The sequence below is a fragment of the Thamnophis sirtalis genome, unplaced genomic scaffold (assembly GCF_051295495.1).
Source record: "Thamnophis sirtalis isolate CommonGarterSnake01/CBP01778 unplaced genomic scaffold, rThaSir2_p1.2 scaffold_1, whole genome shotgun sequence".
Lineage (NCBI taxonomy): Eukaryota > Metazoa > Chordata > Lepidosauria > Squamata > Natricidae > Thamnophis > Thamnophis sirtalis.
In genome coordinates, this window is record NW_028261381.1 from 81,078,940 (window position 1) to 81,091,662 (window position 12,723).

The 12,723-nt window shown below is 36.1% G+C and overlaps 1 protein-coding gene across 7 annotated transcripts in view; it reads left to right on the forward strand.

The window, feature by feature from the left end:
- The window catches only part of SOX6 (SRY-box transcription factor 6), a 476,183-nt gene that overhangs the window by 257,681 nt on the left and 205,779 nt on the right, over positions 1-12,723 (forward strand). The window lies entirely within an intron of this gene.

Sequence of the window (12,723 nt, forward strand, 5' to 3'; positions counted from 1 at the left end):
GAAAATATGCTGCAATATCTAATAATAGTTGTAACTGGAAAAAGAAGCCTATGCAAAGTCAATACTTGAAGGACATTGAAGGAAATGTAGATCCTAAGCTAACATGGAGATGGTTGAGATCAGAGGCACTGAAAAAAGAAACTGAAGGCTTCATTTTGGCTGCCCAAGAACAAGCTCTGCAGACCAATTCTATGAAAGCAAAAATTCAACAGTAACAACAGCAAGTGCAGCTTATGCAACAGGAAAGGTGAAACAGTAGGTCATCTTATCAGTGGCTGCAGCAAAATCTCACAACTGATTATCTACAACATCATGATCAAGTTGCCAAAATCATACACTGGAAACTTTGTCAGAAGTTTGGATTTGAATGCAGCAAAAATTACTGGGAACACCAAATTGACAAAGTTCTTAAAAATGAACATGTCAACATCCTGTGGGATTTTCGAATCCAAAGAGAGAGACATCTGGCCCACAACACACCTGACATCACTATTGTGGAAACAAAGGTCTGGTTCATTGATATTGCAATACTATGTGATGTACAAATTGAAGAGAAACAACTAGAAAATAGTAATGAAATACCGTGATCTGCAAAATGAAGTTGAGCAATTGTGGAGGAAGAAATCAATGGTTGTACCAATAGTAATAGAAGCCCTTGTAGTAATAGAAGCAATATCCAAGGGGTTGCCTAGATAAATGGAAATTTTGAACTTAATAGACTTGTATATCCTGACTTTACCTTAACAGTTCTTAGGTTCTTGGTTAGAACTTGAACTGTTATGTTTTTACCATGTTTTACTGTGAATCGAATTGAAGATTAAATCAATAATAATAATAATAATAATAATAATAATAATAATAATAATAATAAAATAAAAATAAAAGATAAAGTGGACAGTGAACAAACTTGGTTATGGTTAACAACAGGTACATTAAAGAAAGAAACAGAGTCACTAATCCTGGCTGCGCAAGAACAAGCTATCCGCACAAATGCCATTAAGGCCAAAATAGAAAAATCCTCTGATGATGCCAAATGCAGACTTTGCAAAGAAGCTGATGAAACTGTTGATCACATGCTCAGCTGCTGTAAAAAAATCGCGCAGACTGATTATAAATTGCGGCACAATTCAGTAGCACAAATGATCCATTGGAATTTGTGCAAAAATTATAATATCAAAACAGCAAAAAACTGGTGGGAACATCAGCCTGAAAAAGTCACCGAAAATCAGATGGTCAAGATCTTGTGGGATTTCCATATACAAACCGACAAAATACTGGCGCATAATACACCAGACATCACACTGGTTGAGAAAAATAAGGTCACAATCATAGACATCGCAATACCAGGTGATAGCAGGGTCGCCGAGAAGGAACATGAAAAAATCGCAAGATACCAGGACTTAAAAATCGAAATTCAACGACTATGGCACAAACCAGCAGTAGTAATTCCAGTGGTAATTGGCACACTGGGTGCTATTCCAAAAGCACTGGAATTACATTTAAAACAGTTAAAAATTGACAAAATCACCATCAGTCAAATGCAAAAAGCCGCACTGCTTGGATCTGCACGCATATTAAGAAAATACGTTATGACGTCCTAGGCCCCTGGGTGGGGCCCGACTAGTAACCAATGCCAAATCCAGCGAAACAACTGGCCACTGTGATACAATTGTATAATAATAATAATAATAATAATAATAATAATAATAATAATAATAATAAAAGGTATACATCAAGAGGGTCCGCAAAATATTAAAATTAAAGCTGAATGCTGGAAACATAATTAAAGCCATTAATACATGGGCAGTGATATGCTACTCAACTGGAATCATCAACTGGACTTTGGCTGAACTGGAAAACTTGAATGGGAAAATATGCAAACTTTTGAATATGTATCACGCTTTACATACATGAAGTGACATTGACAGGTTGTACCTGCCGCAAACAATAGGGGACAGAGCGCTATTGCAAATCCATCAAGTAGTAGAAGAAGAAAAATGAAGTTTGAGTGATTATGTGAACCAAAGTACAGAAAAATTGCTACAGGCTGTGAAACAGGAGAACAGTATAAAGACAACAGAAGCAAAGGCAGAATATAAGGAAAAACAGCTGGATGACAGAATAAATAGATGGAAAACCAAAGCTTTGCATGGACAGCACTTGAAAAACATTGATAGAAAATGTGATGACAACTTGACATGGATATGGCTTAAGATGGGACCCATCAAGAAAGAAACAGAAGGTTTAATTCTGGCTGCTCAAGAACAAGCACTACAAACTAATGCCATGAAAGTGAAGATACAAAAATCCACTGACAATCCAAACTGCCGACTTTGCAACAACAACGTTGAAATTTTCACATTTAATATGTGAATGCAGCAAAATTGCACAAACTAATTACAAAGCCCAGTTGCTAAATTAATCCACTGGTCATTATGTAAAAAATATGACATACCTGTATCCAAAGTTGAAAAAGTTACTTAAAATGAGAAGGTAAAGTTCTTGTGGGACTTTCGAATACAGACAGATCGTCATTTGGAACACAACATGCCACATATCACAGTTGTAGAGTGCTGAAACTTACAATTTATTGACATTGTCCAGGAGATGCCAGAGTCGAAGAAAAAGAACTGGAAAAAAACATGAAACACCTCAACCTGGCCATTGAAACTACCCAATTATGGATGAAACATGTAACAGTGATACCCATTGTCATCAGGGCACTTAGTACCATGTCCAAAAATTTTATAAAACACATCAAGAAATTGCAGCTTCCTGCAATAACACCAGCGGAACATGCAAAAAACTGCGCTACTCGGAACATGGTAGCAATAGCAATAGCAGTTAGACTTATATACCGCTTCATAGGGCTTTCAGCCCTCTCTAAGCGGTTTACAGAGTCAGCATATTGCCCCCAACAACAATCCGGGTCCTCATTTTACCCACCTCGGAAGGATGGAAGGCTGAGTCAACCCTGAGCCGGTGAGATTTGAACAGCCTAACTGCAGAACTGCAGTCAGCTGAAGTAGCCTGCAGTGCTGCATTTAACCACTGCGCCACCTCGGCCACCTCGGTACATCTTAAGAAGGTATTTGGTTGATACCTAGGACGCTGGCAGCAACCTGTATCAACCATCAGCGCCAGTCAATGGTATTTGTGATGCATTTTTGAATATTCAGTTGACTGAGTTTCATGTTTAATGAATAAAGTATATAATTATTATTATTGTTATTATTTATTACTTATTTATTTCACATTTATTTAATTAATTGATATTTAATTAATTATAGGTTGTCTTCCCAGCAAATCCCTTATGTTAACAACATGAAAGAAAAGTAAACTTTATTTGAATGAAGCACAGCAAAAGATATAATGCCACCCACCCTAAATCCTAAAACTGATCCTGCTATTAGCTTAAACCCATGGAGACTAATGAGAAGCTCTTAGGGAAAGCTTGACTGAATATATATTTAGGGCTTTTTAAAAAACATCTACTGGTAGTAGTGATAACCAGATGGTACAGCATTCCTTAACCATAGAAGAGAGTACCAGAGAGAGGAAGGGGCTGGCTGTTAAATTTCACTAAAATTACATATTTATAAAATGAGTTAAACCAATTATTCATTATATTTAGAAACCTGAGTGTTTTGGGGAAACCACCTCCAGTCCTGGAATTTCACAAACATCTTGTAAGATGTCAGTCATGAGCTCAACAGTCACCAATAATTTTGCAGCATGTAAAATTGTATTGCCCTGTGAAGAAAATGTTTGTTTGCGTTTTCTTTTTGTTTTGCTTGTTTCCTCTCTCTGTATGCAAAATGTAGTAAATTCAACTGTGAATTATTCAAACCGAGTAAATTAAGAGTTGTACACGGTATTGATTTAAAAGGAATTTTGTAATGTTTGGATTTATTTTTTTTACAGATATACTCAGCTCAGAGTAATTCTTCAATCTCTAATAGAGATGGGATTACTTGCAGTACAAATATATTTTTGAAAACATAGATTATTTTGTTCTACTGATAGAAGTAGTTTTCAACCAAAATTCTACCCAGTTTTATGAAGTTTTTGAGATAAAACTTAGTTTCTGCTTCTAATCTGGTTAACAGATTGGTTAGCATAACTTCAAACTACTTGTATCCTTCATGTAGATTGCAAGTTTATTGCTGTAAGGAGTATTTTTCCTGGGGGGAGGGAAAAAGATGGTTGTTGGGGAGAAATTCAACAGATTTAGTTTATTTTCTTGGATTTTGGACATACATTTAGAAAACTGCCTATTAATAATGACTGTCATTTTTTTAAAAAAAAATCTGCATAAAGAAACATTTTTTCTTTGCTTGATTACTTTTTCATATATATCTTCCTGTCGCCCAGTACCAGTTCAGCATTAGCTACTATAAAACCTCACCTGGCCCCGAAGTTAGTACTAGTCCACGGAACTGGACTTTCTTGTTTTTTTTTCTTTTGAAGACATTTCACTTCTCATCCAAGAAGCTTCTTCAGTTCTGACAGGACAGGATTCTTCCATTCCCCACTGTCCTTCAAAAGCTGAAGCAGCTTCTTGAATGAGAAGCAAAATGTCTTCAAAAGGAAAAAAACAAGAAAATCCAGTTGCTTCCTGAAAAAGCATCTTTGGGAAAGGCTTTGCTGAAGAAATCAAGGGAAATTCTGTTTGGAAAATTTAATTGTTCCACCCGGGTGTGTATTGAGTACTATTGTTATATATAATTGATAATTATCAAATCCAACTAAGAAATTATTTTATAGTGCCAGTGTAATTTTGAAGATTTACATTTTCAGTAAAACTTTCTTTACCGTGGAGTATCAATTTTCCACATCTGTTTTTGTAAAGAAGAAAAAACAAACTGTTTGCCAAGTTTTCATCCTTATTGTCTGTTTATAGATAATTGAAATTGCTTATGTCATGAATGTATTCTACTGGAGCCATCTGTTACCTGAAACTTGGTTTGATTACATGCTATGCAGTTGATAACATGAGTGTGGACCAGAACGTGTTTTTATTTCCTGCTTATAACTAACACACACACACACACACACACACACACACACACACACACACAAACAAAAATCACATTAGTTTAAACATGATGTTGATTTGCAGTTTATTTTGGATTACTACCTGATAGCAGGTGACGGACTAATCATGTTCATTCATGCCAAATGCTAAAGAATAGCTGTAAGTCAGAGAGAGAAAAAAAGATAGAACTTCTTGCTTCTCCCTGTTTCCAAGGTTGCTGGAAACCATGTTTTAAGGTCTTTCTGAAAGCTAACAAAGTCCACCTTCAGGGGGAATGATGTTCTAGAGCAGGGGTGTCAAACTCAAGACCTGGGAGCTGAATCCGGCCCATGGGGTGCTTAGATCTGGCTCACAGAGCCACTCTGGAAACAGCAAACAACCGGCCCACGGTGCCTCTGCCGATGAAAATGGAGCTTGGAAACGCTGTGCGCAGTCCTCCTGAACTCCATTTTCACTGGCAGAGGGTTGCAGGAGGCTCTCTTCAGCCGAAAATGGAACCTGTTTTCACTGGCAGAGCACATGGGTCACCACAGGCGCTCCTGACATGAGTGACATCAAGCTGGCCACGTCTACTTCAGCCATGCCCATTCCAGCTCCCCAAGGTCAAACACAACCCTGATGTGGCCCTCAATGAAATTGAATGTTCCACAGGATGAGGGCCATGAGAGAAAAGGCTCCTTTGTTGGGTGCCATCAGATGGAACTCTTTAACAGACAGGGCCCATAACATAGTCCTTCTGATAAATCTGATGGGATGGTAACTGGGGAGAGGCAATCCCCAGATGATCCAATCCTATGTCATGTAAGGCTTTAAATTTCAAAACCAGCACCTTGAATTGAACCTGGAAACAAAATGGCAAACAATACAGCTTGCGAAGCAAAACTTGCAAAGCAAAGTAATCCTACTTTGTACAGTATGATTTACATGTTAGTAAACAGCACTGTTGCCAAATCATAAACCAAAAGCAGTAACTTTTTCTGATAATGATTTAAAGCTTCTACAAGGGACGGATAGCTATCTTCGCCCCACAAAAATTTGAGGATCAGTGCATTTGTAAAAGCATGGCCATGTCCAAAGTATGACAGTATCATTCATGATTCTGCATTTCATATATGAAACATGATCCAACAATCAAAGTCCTCTATTTTGCTTTGTAAGGTATTTAATAATTTTTCCAACTAGGACAGTCCTTCATGGCAGAAGTAGCAAAATAATTTATCCATGGAAATATGGACTTTTTGGCGGGAGAGATGGAAGAAGAAAATGTTTTTCTTCTTTTTTTAAAAATTGGGATGGCCCATTTTTAGAATTTAAATGTCTTTCCAATTCAAAACAATAGAAGACTACAGCATTGACTTTTTGTAATCAAAATTTGATAGTGTAGACAAAGATGGATCCAGGAGAAAAAGTGGGCATATTATTTCCCTTAGATTGTTCTAAGTGTTTTCATCTAAAAATTTGATGTGGTAGACTAAATAGAATTACAGAATCAAAGGGCAGGAAGTGACTTTGGAGGTCTCCTAGTCCAACCCTCTTCCAAAAGGAGGACACCTTATATTATCATGGACAAATCCTTTCTCGAAAACATCTAGTGATAGTATGCACATAACTTGGGGAAGCAGTTACATCGGTTAATTGTTCTCCCTGTCAGAAAGTTTCTCCTTAGTTCCAGACTGGATCTGCCCATTGCTTCTTTTCCTACCCTCAGGATCTTTGGCAAGTAAGTCTTGACCATCTTTTTCTCATTTACTGGAAGACAGCTATTATACAGACTATTTTTCCCCATTAGGCTAGATGTACTTAACTATTCCTTGTAGAATTTATTCCATAGACCCTTTATCATTATTGTTGTTCTTCTCTGCACTCTTTTTAGGGTCTCACCTTCTTTATTGTATTGTTTTGACCAGAATCGAATTCAGTATTCCAAGCATGATTTCATTAGTACACTATAAAGTGGCATTATCACGTATGAGGATTTTGATGCTATCCCTCTGTTGATGCATCCTAGAACTACATTTACTTTTTTGTCTGTAGAGTTTCTCAGTCATCCAGGTCATGGTTATCCCAAAGGTGCTTTTTCAAGAGGCAACTGGACTTTTGACCTTAATGACTCGCTAAAAGAATGCAAGTGTCCAGCTGTCTGCAAGGAGTATAAATCCTTCCATTCCCCACCATCCAGTCAGAGCTGAAGAAACTTTTGGGATGAAAAGCGAAATGTCTTCTAAGAAAAACCAGAAAGTCCAGTTGCCTCTTGAGAAAGCACCTTTGGCATTGACTTTTCTGGCAGCTGCAACATACTTTGGGCTTATATTTAAGTGGTGGTTGACTAGAACACCTAGATCCTTCTCGCAGTTTACTACTGTTGAGCCGGGTAACACCAAAAAATAGAAGCTTGAAGTATCCTGTTGCAAGATTTCTTCCATGTGGGTCTAATACCATTGATGATTACATGCGAAGTGCAGTTGGTCAGCCAGGTTGAATCCATCTAATGGTACTGTCTATCCCACATTGTTCTATCTTACAAAAAAATAAATTGTGGTCTATTTTGTCAAATGCCTTACTCAAGTCTAAGTATAGTATATCCACAGCATTTCCCTGATACATTAATTTAGTGACTTTATCAAAGAAGGCAATAAAGTTTGTCTGTCATGATCTGTTTTTAACAAATCCATTCTGGCTTCTAGTAGTAATTTCATTCATTTCACAAATCTGCTTGGTTAGATTTTTTTCAGGATTCTTCTGGGTATTGATATAAAGCTGATGGGTCTGCAGTTTCCTGGATTAACTTTTTCTCCTTTTTTATAATTTAGTATATCACATCAGCTTTCCCCGCATCTTGTGGAAGTTCCCCTGTGCTCCAGAAGCTGTGAAAAATTATGTTCTGTGGTTCTGAGATCACATCTGCCAGCTCCTTCAGAACTCTGGGATGTATTCTGTCTGGTCCTGGTAGTTTGAACTCATCAAGCATGGATAATTCTTTTCTTATCAATTTCTTGCCTATTTTGACCTGCATTTCTTTTCTGTGTCCCACAGTGCTGCTTTTGATAGGTTGGATTTCCCCCCCTCTTTTGCACGAAGAAGATATTAAACAGTTCTGTTTTCTCCCTGCTGCCTGTCACTTTCTTGTCACCTCTTCCATTAGTGGACTGATAATTTCCTTCACTTTTTTTTTGTTCCTTATATACTGAAAGAAACTTTTTGTTGTTGTCGTTTTTTTGGCATTTATAGCTCATTCTGAGCTTTCCTGATTCCTTCCTTGCAGTTTCAAGCCATTTGCTAGTATTTGTTTTGGTCATGTGGCACTTTTTTTCATTTTTTATACTTGCCCCTTTTTTGGTCTCAGTTTGTCAGCGAGAATATGACTGCACATAGTCATGTTTGAATTCTTTTGGCCTCATATTAGTATCTCTCTTGTTCACAGTCCTGTTTCTTTATCTCTAGCATTGGCCTGCCGTCTTGTTCAGCTTAAAAAATCTATAAGTTTTCTGGATGTGGACTTTTTTTATTCTGCTTAACACCTAAGATACTGTTGGTACAAAAGGAAGTTGAACAAATGGGCTTACAAATACCTCTGAACAAATTGTTCTCTGGAGAAGGAGCTATAAAAGCATGCATTCCACTTCCATTAAAGTTGGCCTAAATTGCACAGGCCTATTGATGGATGAATTACATTGCCTTGTCGGTAAAAATAGATTTTATTGCCTAGAGCTTTTCTTAAAAAAAGATATAAACTTGCTAGTTACTGTACAGTTGTCATATGAACGTATTTAAGAAACTTGTGTGGGTACCGTATGTATGTAGTTGTCTGCTGTGATGTCAGTTTGACTGAAAATGCAGATAAAGCATTTTTGAAGCCAAAATGAGTCAAGCTAATTTTTCCCACACAAGTCTAAGTTAGTCTTTTATTTATTAAAACCAGGGGAAAAGTTTGAAATCAGAGAGGACTTTCAAATCAGTTATCCCACCAGAATGTGAAAGTAAGAATACTTTTCTTAAGGCTGATTTTATAGGAACCGTATGCATGACTTTCACTTTCTAGAAAGTGGTTTTCTCTTGAACACACATCAGAACCATTCATCATCCCATAATTGCAAGTTGTCAGTCAGAGCCGCACCCTTCACGCAGTGGCAGGCCGCCAGCACATCTGTCAGAAGCACTCATAAGCTTCCGTGTGTTATTGTAATCCCCTACAAAAGGAACAAGTCTGTTCAGCCAGACCACGTTTTCCAAACCGAATAATGACTTATATAAGCATCCAGCCTGGCAGAACGATTGCAACTTCTGCTATGAACAATGAAGGAAATAAAGACACGGGCAGCACGCATTGATGGCTGTCTTTGAAAAAATAAAAGATTAATTTAGGACTTTCTTTTTTATACTCCATTTCAAAAAAAGGAATGCTTTGAAATATATATTAGTGTTTATTGGTATTTGCTCTCCGCTGATGAATATAAATTATTTCTTATTCCTCTTTGTAACTATTAATAATTTGGACTTTTTCTTTCCCCTCTCCACCACCTTTTTCTTGCCTATTCTAAAAGTTTTGTCTGCTCATAGTCCTTGCGGTGGCATTATAGGATTATATTAAAACTTCCTCTTGTCCCAGTAATTTTATTTAGTGTTCCAGAAGTTTAGCCATTATTTTGTGGCTATATTTCCTAATGTAAAAAAAGAAAGAATATGTTGACCCATTTATTTTGTGGAATCTTTGATGTTTTCTGAGATTGGTTGTTTTCTTGGAGATGTTTTGTTACCTGGCTAAGTAACAAAATTAGTACTAGAAGGGAATGAGGTTCACTCTCTGTTTATATAGTTTATAGTTTGTTCTGTATCTTCTAGTGCTAACATGTGTATTTGCTTACATCAGGAATCTGTGATTGGTCATAGCTTTTTTTTTTTTTACTGAGTGGAATTCCCTTCCCTCCCTCCCTCTCTCTCCCCCCTCCCTCCCTCCCTCCCTCCCTTCAGAAACAAGTGCCATTTACTCCATTGGATTTGGCACCAAATGAATTCATGGCAGTAAAATTTTTAATATGCCTGTACTTAATGTGATTGGTGAAAGGAGCAGACAAAATGTGTATAGCTCCATACACCTTACATAACAAACCCTTATCTGTATTGTGAGTTCATGTGATGAAGAATCCTGCTTTTCTGGAATATGCCTATGCTCATATATGTCAAATTCTCATACCAAGTGCATTGATGCTCTCCATTCCCTCACTTTCTTCTATGCCACGTGTGCAAAGTATACGCTACTTATTGTAACATCTTCAATCAGTTTTGATGGCAATTCTTCTTTGGCCTCTTGTAATATAAAATCTGATGCAAGCCAATTTAAAATACTATTTACTTACTGCACAGAAAGAGGAATAAATTATCAATAATATCTGAGAAGTATTTAAAAAAATGCTGAAACTCTATAGCTGCTATTTATCTACAGAGTCCTAGATCTGAAATGAGGAGATTTATAGGCAAATAGTGACTGGGAATGATAAGATGGAGTGAGATCCCATATTGCAATCTTTGCATTAGAGGAATGGGATTTCGAAGGACAGAAAATGGCTTTTTTAAAACTTTAAAACTGTTTACTTTTCTTTTAATTCTTTTTAAAACTGTTTTAATTATGTCTTTTCTATGATTTTATGTTTTGATTTGTAAATCACACAGAGTCATGTCACTGAGATGAGCAGAGTATAAATTTGATAAATAAATAAAATAACATAAATGTACTTCTGCTTAGCAAATCAACTAGCGTGTACCATGGCTTACTATTACTCTGGATAATGAAAGTTTGAGTGGCTGCTGATCTCTGTTATAAATTTTTCTTGGAGAGTTAGCAAAGGAAACATAATTTCCAAATGGCACAGAGTTGTGTCTGAATTTTCTGTTCTTTTCACGAAAGAATGATAAAGGTCAGCTACTATATTTATATATGTGTGCGCACACATGCAGTACATAGACATGTGATGTATTTTATTTATTTTCATTTTTGTAATATGCCAGGCAACTCACTAAAGAAAAGTGAATATTTTTGCAATATTTCTCAGCATCTTGAGGCTGTATAAATATTATAGTAGCTAGATTGCTCTCTGAAACTCACTTAGCACTTACATTTTATGGAAGTGGTATCTGTTTTATTGTAGCCCATGTTTTTCAAGCTTGTTCATTCCCTTCTGTATTACCAAGGAAAATAAGGGGATCTAAGGGAGGACAATTTAATGGGTGAAGAAACTAAACATCAAACAAAAGAAATGCTGGGCAGAAATTTACCTCACCTTTTCCTGGCTGCTAGATAGAATTGTTAGTCATCTGTCAGGAGTAAATAGGACCCTCCCATCTTTGAAAGAAGCTGGCTTCATTGAAAAACAAACAAACATATGTACTCTAATGTTCCTGAACTTCTTAGAAAGAAGAGTTTCTAAATCTTTGCAATTTCAATAGGTGTGAACTTCAACTTCCATAATTTCTTTCTGAGCCGTGATTTGGTGATTACTGGGGATTGAAACGTACAATCTTAAAGCATCAAAAATTGAGACACCCTGCTCTAGAGCTTAATTTTTTAATACTATTTGCTTCTCAAGTGGTTTGGGCAAAATAAAAATAGACTTAGGAATATAAAACTGAATACTGAAATCATAAAGAGAATGAAGAGATGTGGAGAAACTTGGGTCAGGAGATCAAAATGTGATTCTTCATTTTAGCTATGATTGTGTTTGATTCGGAGAAGTAATACAGAGAACTCTCTTCATTTGCATATCTGGAACCCTCCTTTGATATATAGCTATAGGGAATCAAAAGCTGAAGAGCTCAAAACTCTGTACTAGAGCAGAGAAAGAGTCTAGTTTGGATTCTGGGTATCCATCTTATCACGTTTTTATGAATTAATCCATGTACTAATAGAGTCAATACATTAAGGACTAACAATTGGTTCTCTCTTTATCCAGACATAAGAACAAATCATTGTAATAATGGCTAATGTCAGGTGTGAAAGGCCAGGACCACGCATGAAGTTCAAATTAAACAGATTTATTGCTCATGCCTATGCAGAGAAATATTCACAACTAATGGTCAACAGAACAGTGGGTTGGATTTAGTATGTTTGTGACCATGTAGGGATTCTAGGATAATCCCTCTTTTGACCCACCCCTTCTATGACACTTAGCAGAATGTTAAAATAAATACTGACATTGGAAAATAATATTTTGGAGAAAAATCATTCTTATGAAATGTCTATTCATTATATTTAGTTTGTTTCATCTATGTTATTCTGTTCTCAGGTTCTTGAAATAAAGTACAATATTTTAGCAATATTAAATATGTAATAAATATCTAATAATAATATCTAATAAAAATTGTCTGCAGAATTCAGAGTGAAAATTCCTTTAACGATCATCTAAAATAAGAAAATACTATTATCACAAATAATGTATACTCTAAAGAAGATAAATTATATATCATGCTAACTACTATATTTCCTAAATCATTTTGTTGAAGTAGATAAATAAAAGCAATATTCTCTTTTGCTACAAAGATATGTCAAGCAAAACAATAACACAAAATATGTCATATTAGAAAGTCTTTATGGTTTGTCTGGAATTGAAAAATATTTTTGTTTTCAACAGCAACTTTTTTGGAACAGCCAATTGGGAAGAGGTAAAGAGACTTTCTATCATATTGTATCTTAG